Source organism: Meleagris gallopavo, chromosome 5 (genome assembly GCF_000146605.3).
Source record: "Meleagris gallopavo isolate NT-WF06-2002-E0010 breed Aviagen turkey brand Nicholas breeding stock chromosome 5, Turkey_5.1, whole genome shotgun sequence".
Taxonomy (NCBI): Eukaryota; Metazoa; Chordata; class Aves; order Galliformes; family Phasianidae; genus Meleagris; species Meleagris gallopavo.
Window position 1 is genome coordinate 57,607,351 of NC_015015.2, and position 7,197 is coordinate 57,614,547.

General features: G+C 51.7%; 1 long non-coding RNA gene across 1 annotated transcript; it reads left to right on the forward strand.

Annotated features, from left to right (window-relative positions):
• The first annotated feature begins 6 nt into the window (after positions 1 to 6).
• LOC109367960 lies at positions 7 to 2,620 on the forward strand. The gene is made up of 3 exons (XR_002115581.2): positions 7 to 738; positions 1,747 to 1,899; positions 2,341 to 2,620. It is a non-coding gene; the product is annotated as an uncharacterized LOC109367960 (long non-coding RNA).
• Positions 2,621 to 7,197: the final 4,577 nt, after the last annotated feature.

Consider the following 7,197-nt stretch of genomic DNA (forward strand, 5'->3'; position numbering starts at 1 on the left):
GGCTCCCACGCAGGCGCCGCACGGACGTGGCAGAAGGCGGAGCCTAACGCGCACGCACGCCACGACTCAGCCAATCGTCGGCCGCGCCGGCCGCCCCTCTCTAACTTTACACCCTCGGATTGGTAGAGAGCGGTGAGGCCACGCCTCCCGCCCTTTGGCTGAGATCACACCCCTCTGAGGGGCGCAAAATGGCGGCGGCGCTGTGGGCGCGGAGGGGGGCGGTCGCTTCTCGCGCCGCTCGGTGCTCCCTGCCGGAAGGGGCCCGTGTGGGCGGGAAGGAGGGAGGAGGCGGGATTGAGGCGGGATTGAGGCGGGGAGGAGCTGCGGGGGTGTGTCGTGACTGGGATTTGGTGTGAGGTAATGTATGTGATGGGGTGGACGGGGAACGCGCGGGTTGTTTTTTGCTTACAATTGAAAAATAAAAAGTTAAAGATAACTGAGGGCTCTGCTTTATAAGTAGCCGAGGTCGAGACGTGCGTAGTGGCCTGCGCAGCGGGATGAGCGCGCAGCGCGATTCTGGGCCGTCACCGCCATTTCCCGTCTGTGCCCTCAGCGCCAATCGCTGCGCTGCCATGGAAACCATCTGACGCACAGCCCGGGGCGATGCGAACCCACAGGGCTGTGTGAGCACCGCAGCGACCGCCGACCCTTGTTGTAGGGGAGAAGCACTGCGTTCCAAGGAGAACTGAGGGACTGCAGGGGTCCCATCGTGATAAAACGTTTTTCTCACAGAGGGTGGTGAGGCACTGGAACAGGTTGCCCAAGGAGGCTGTGGATGCCCCATCCCTGCAGGCATTCAAGGCCAGGCTGGATGTGGCTCTGGGCAGCCTGGGCTGCTGGTTGGCGACCTGCACACAGCAGGGGGTTGGAACCAGGTCAGCACTGTGGGCCTTTGCAACCCAGGACGTTCTAGGATGTTATGAAAACATGAACAGCATACCCTGCTCTGTAGGGTCAGTAAGGTTGGAAGAGCTTTAAGATCCTTAAGCCCAATCATGGGCTGCCCAGAGAGCTGTGGGTGCTCTCCAAGACCTCCGAGGTCAGCCCTAACCCACCCCACCATGCCCACTGCCCACGTCCCTCAGTGCCACATCCTCACAGCTGTGGACAACCCCCGGGACAGTGACCCCACCACTGCTCCTTCAGAGAAGTCATTTTTTCTTCATAGCCAACACAATATCATGCTTTCTTAAAAGAAATTGGGGAGCAGTGCTTTGCTGATGAAGCAGGGTAACTCTGAGCTTGGGTGTATTTCTGCTGAGTAAAAAATGACAGAGCGGGATTTAGCTTCACTCCTCCGTGATGCCTTTTCTGCAATGGAACTATTTTAAAATCATGAGGTAGATGTGTTTTACCAAAGTCGAGGCTTATAAAAAGTGCACTGCAACAGTGATGTGAGAATGGCCACGTGGGGTCAGCCCAGCTCTCCCCAGTGAGTCTGGGAGCAGATGGCTGAGCCTTGCACCAGAATGGGGCAGGTTTTGGTCAAGCCTTATCCAGGCACATCCTCCCAGTTTCCGGCGATCAGCAGAATAGGGACATCCTGACCCTGGAGTTTCATCCGGCCTCTGGTATTTAATAGTTGTACAGCACTATCTTTCATACGTGTGTCTCAGTTTCTGACCTCCAGTGCTCCCAGCATAATGTTGCTGAATGGGGAAAAAATCCTTAGGTTTGTTTAAAACTGCTGTTCTCCAGCAGGGCTGCTTTTATTAGTCCCGGAGACCAGACCTGTTGTATTTACAGCCACGTGTATGGACTGCAGTTTGGCTCGAGGACAGAAACATTTCTGCATGTGGATTTCATTGCAGCGTGGGCCTGAAGGAGAGCAGGGGAATGTTCTGAATGGAAAAACCTCCATGGCTGAAAACCGTCCGTGGTTGGAAAAAGCAAAGAAAGGTGAATTTGCCAGGCTGCAGATAGAGGGGGGAACAGACCCTCTTTGGGTTTACAAACAGTGTGTAATTAAACCTGCCCTGATGGAGGCAGAGGGGTTTAAACTGAACTTTAGCTCCTTGAAAAGCCTAGTCCTTTTCAGTATTTTGGAGAAAGGCCCTTAAGCCCTGCTGGCAAAATCATATATGGTGGAAGGCACGTGGCCACCGATGAGCCCTCACTTCTCTTGGAGACATCTCTCCAAGTCCCACCCAGTGGCTTTCCAAAGGTCAAGTGATTTGGGGCAGTGAGGATTCACAGCAGCCAGCAGATAAATCTCCATGGAACCTCCGCAGCCAGGATTTCGTTGCTGGAAAGCAAGGGGAAAGTTGAAACAGCACATTTCCACTTGTGTCACAGATGTGTTCATCTCCGCCTTTTCCACTGTAACGCTTTTTGTTTCAGAGGAAAAAAAAACACAACAGCAAAGTGATATCCTCTGGCTGCTCCACATCTGCCAGCGCTGGAACAAGGAGATTACAAGGCAGGGAAATCTGCAAACTGGTGAGCATAGGACAGTCAGAAAGATGGGAAGGGAGCCATGCACTTGCTTGATGTAAGCGTCTGAGTCTGGAACACACCCTGCTTTACGAGGAGAGAAAAAGCACTCTCCTTTCATTTTGCCATATGACACAACGCAGTAAGAACGAATAAATCCTCGCCGTAATAAAATTGTTTACATTCTGTTTTGGAAACATGCTCAGGGCTCACTGTACCTAGGGACCGACCTCTCTGCTTCTTTTTGCTCTCTCATAGATCAAGCTAGATCCACCCACAGATACATCCTGAGCGGTGGAAATAATGCCTGTTCCGTAAAACACTCCAGGCACTGCATCTCACAGAGGGCCCAGAGCCTTCAGTTTGATCCGTCTGCCAGAGGAGAAGGAGATGCTGCTCCATCCCCCCAAATGTTGCCTGTGGGTGGATGGCGATAAACTAAATACCTGCTAGAACTTTATGAAGTTGTAAGGGAAACCTGGCAGTCTTCCGCGAGGCTCTGCTGCGATCCAGATGGCTGCCTGGAACTTGGGAAATGGTATTTCTTCAGGGCTTATGATAACATTAGTGCAGTTATGGAAGGAGAAGTGCATCTGGAACGTGTCTACCTCGCTGGAAATAATGATTTGATTTTTAGCCAAGAAGCCAAGTCTCGTTTAACAGCAGGGGAAAGGGAAGTGTCAGGGAGCACAGGTGTGCAGCACCCCCTGCCCCAGGCATTGCTTTCAGAGGATGTTGCTGATGGGAGCATGTCTCTGCTTCCTTCAGGTCTTCTGCTCTTTCTGACCGCAGCTTTTCTCCGCCTGACAGCATCACCATTCATCAGTTCTCAAATATCCCAGTTCAGACTCGAAATGCCCCAGAGATGGGGACGGCTTCTGGGTCAGACACATGGGGGGTCAAGCATGGGTTTGAGCTCATGCTGAGAAATGGGGAATGCAGCCTCAGCCGTACTGCTGTTCCTAAAGGAGCCCTGAGCCGGTGTGGATTTGATAAGCCAATTTCTCTGGATGGATTAGGGAGTAAATAAGAGCTTTTCTCTTCTACCCTTTCATCCAATGCGATGTTATAGAGCCACGATGGAATTGCCCAGTGCCTGTGCTGTCTCACCCATGATCACACCAGTGGATAAGTTAAGGACTGCTCTGTTTCCTGGCGGTCCTGTTTGTATGACCTTGATTAAATTTGAGGATCAACGTTTTCCCATCCCCAGTTTCCCTCAATTGCTCTGCCCCTCTCCACCCCTCTTGGTCAGGGGACAGCACTGCCATTTGTTAAGCTCCACCTCTGTTTGTCCATCACAGTGGAAATGCTTTATCTTCCACCTGGGTTGCACTGTGCGAACAATGATAAGAGCTGGTTGTTAAACAGAAGCCAATGTTCCTCTGGTCTCTGATTTTCAAGGTTATAGAAAGAAAACGAATGGTGGCTGAAGTCTGTGCCCAGAGCTGGCTGCATGGATTGGGTCAGGGCACCAGGACTGCACTGGGAAAGCAGGGCCAGAAGGAGCCTGGCTGGCAGATATGAGCACCTGGGAAGGTCGGGAGGAGAAAACACCTTTGGTTTCTCCCAACTGCTTGCAGCAAGCCAGCAGTGGGGAGATCAGCTGCACTGTGAATGTTAGTCCTAGGCACAGGGCTTGGGGAGGCCCATTGGGCCTTTTTTTTTCATTGTTATTCTTACTTTTTATTTTTATTTTTACTGCTTGCTGATTTCCACCCATTTGCCCGATTTCAGGGTTTACTTGGAGAAATGGCAGCCAAGAACCCCCCACTCTCCATGCCCTCTTGTGGGTTGAGCTCGTGCAATCTGATGTCGTCTCCTTCATGATGCTCCCATGTCCTCAGCCTGGAACAAAGTTCTCCCCATCATTTGCTGTGTCTCTGTGCTGACAAGACACCAATAGAAGCAACCAGTGAGGGCTGAGGAAGGGTATCAGAGCTCATGGTGGCTGCATATCTTATCCATCCACCATGCATCCCTCCATCCCTCCCTCCCTCCCTCCCTCCCTCCCTCCCTCCCACTCCATCCATCCATCCATCCATCCATCCATCCATCCATCCATCCATCCATCCATCCCTCCATCCATCCATCCATCCATCCATCCATCCATCCATCCATCCATCCATTCCTCCATCCTTCTACCCACTCATCCATCCATACCTATGTGTATTCACATTCTTCAGCAAGAATTTCCCAAATTTTCCCCTGGAGAACTCTTTTACCCATTACATGGAGCAGGGATGTTACCTGGCTCCATGTCAATCCTGGCTCCAGTGGGGTCTTTACTGGGTCTGCACAAAATGCAAGGTTATTTCCAGCTCTTGCTGTCTCTGATACAACTGCAGATGGATCTGCCTTTGGAGAAAAAAGAGGCATGAAAATCCTGCAATGCCCCCAGGTGGGCTTGTCATAGAATCTTAGAATCATCAAAGTTGGGAAAGACCGCTAAGATTATCTAGTCCAGCCATCAACCCATCAGCCACTAAGCCCACTAACCATGTCACTCAGTGCCAGTTTTCCCGGGAATGTAATGAACTTAATGAAGCCCAGCTTGTTCTGAGCATGAGACAGGAAGGATGGAGATTGCTCATGACATAATGCAGGACAGATATTGCTCAAAATGAAGTGGCAGCAACACCGTGGAGTCGAGCAATGGACTGCGCCAAGCATCTGTCCTTATTCCTGCTTTACGAGCTTCCCCCCTTCCTCCTACCTTGTGCTTTGTCGGGAGGGGAGGCAGGAAATCCTGCAGGGCTATTTTTGAGCTTGGGATTAATTAGTGGAGCCATTAAGGGGCTGGGATTGGCCTGGCTGCACTGAGTTCATGGGTTGCAGACGTGCGGGGGATATCGTGGATTGCTCTGGGTTTGGGAGAAAACAGCGGGGCCGGGCTGGGAGGGGAGGACAGGGAATGCTGCAGCATTTTGTAACTGCATAAAAACAATATGAAAACCACAATAGGATCCTCCAGCTGCTGTGGGCAGGAGGAGCTTGCCGTGGGGATGGGTGCCCGGAGCTCTCGCCTTGCCCCTTCTCCCACATTCTTTCCCAGGATCCAGCGCTCGGACGCTTTTGAGGGTTATTCCGCACTCTCCCTCCCAGTGTCACTTCCCTTTGGTTTCAGGCTTGTTCCCATCTGCTCCTCCTGTTTGTAGGAAGGGAAAAACATTCAGGAGATAAAGCAGGCACAGCCCGGTCCCTGTGGCTGTTTGCCATTGGAGTCCAGAGGCTGGAAAGCACCTGAGATGTGATCTCCATGGATTGAGGCTGTACATGGGACCCTCTGCGGCCAGAACATGAACAAAGGACATCATCTCCTGCCTGGGTCGTGTTCATCTCAGAGCAAACACATCCCCAGACCTGGTGCTATTGCCTCCTTCCCCACGCTGACTGAGAGCAAACAACAGCTCTGTGGTTGTGCTCTGGTGTAAATCTGTTCAGAGCAAGGAATTCCCCCGGGTCCCCTCTGTCTGTCCTCGGGCAAGGGACAAAGGAGCAGTTCCCAGCCTGGACGCTGCTGTGAGTCAAATTTCTGACCCAGATACTCATTTATTTTACACCCCCTTTCCCAGGCAGGAAATCAAACCACAGCTCACTCATTAGGTCTGACCATTTGCTGATTGAAAGCCAAAAGAATGAAAAAAACCAAAACACCCAGAGCAAATTATTTGCTGAAGCTGCTGCTTTCTCGGCTTGGGGGGGCAGTGGGAGCCCTCCAGATGGGGGATTCCCAGCAGCCACCCCAGTGCTGCACCAAGAGCTGTGAGCATCGGGCTGAGTGCAGGGCAGTGATTTGGGGGTGTGCTTTCTGGTCTATGAGAGGGAGGGATGTGCTACTGCTGGTGTTCTGAGAGAGTGGGGTGTTTTAGAGCTACGGGGCCATGGGGCTTCAAATCCCCCCTGACAGATGGGAAGGTTCTGCTGGCTCTGATTCAAAGCTTTTCCTTTATCTGGAGTCCAAAGCAAAGGTTTCCGATGGTCCTGGTGTCTGACAGGTTGTTGTATATCTGAGTCGCTTCAAGACGACAAAATCAGCCTTTCTGTGTCTGTTGGATTCTGGGACAATATTTTGATGCTCCTGTGTCCAACTGAAAAAAGAAACCCCCAAAGTCCGAATGCTCAGATCTGATAACATGCTGATCCAACCGGTACGTGGATGAAAGTTGCTTGGGGGAATTGGGCATGTAGGGCTTTGAGATCCTTTTCAAACCGACCTTTCCCACCCCCAGCCTGTGCTCATCCATCAGCACTGTGAGTTCAGGGCTTCACACCGCTGCCTCACTGACGCCCTGGGAAAAGCCATTGGTTTGCATGGGGCCCTTATGGGAACCAGATGGGGGTTGGGGGGAGCAAGGTGCAGCTCCTGGGAGCAGGCTGGGCCTGCAGTCTGCCCAACAGCTGGCTGGGCATGGGCAGCTCCAAAGGAAGGCCAAGGAAGTGGGAGCAGGCATGAGGCTGGGCAGCACTGCAATGAGCTGACAGGAAAAGAAAGAAGAAGGGGATATATATATTTTTTTCTTAATGTATTACATCCGGCAGATATTTATAGATTTTTTTATCTCTTTAGTGCCTCTGTGCTACAGATAAATCATGCAAGGCTTTTACAATACTTAATGCAAACAAAGAAAAAAAGGTCAAAGATTTTCAGAAAGGTTTTAAGCCATGTGAACATGGGCATGGAACACAGCAGCCTGAAGCTAGGCTGCTGGGCAGGAGCAGGAGGGGAACCCCATCCCATCCCATCCCATCCCATCCCATCCC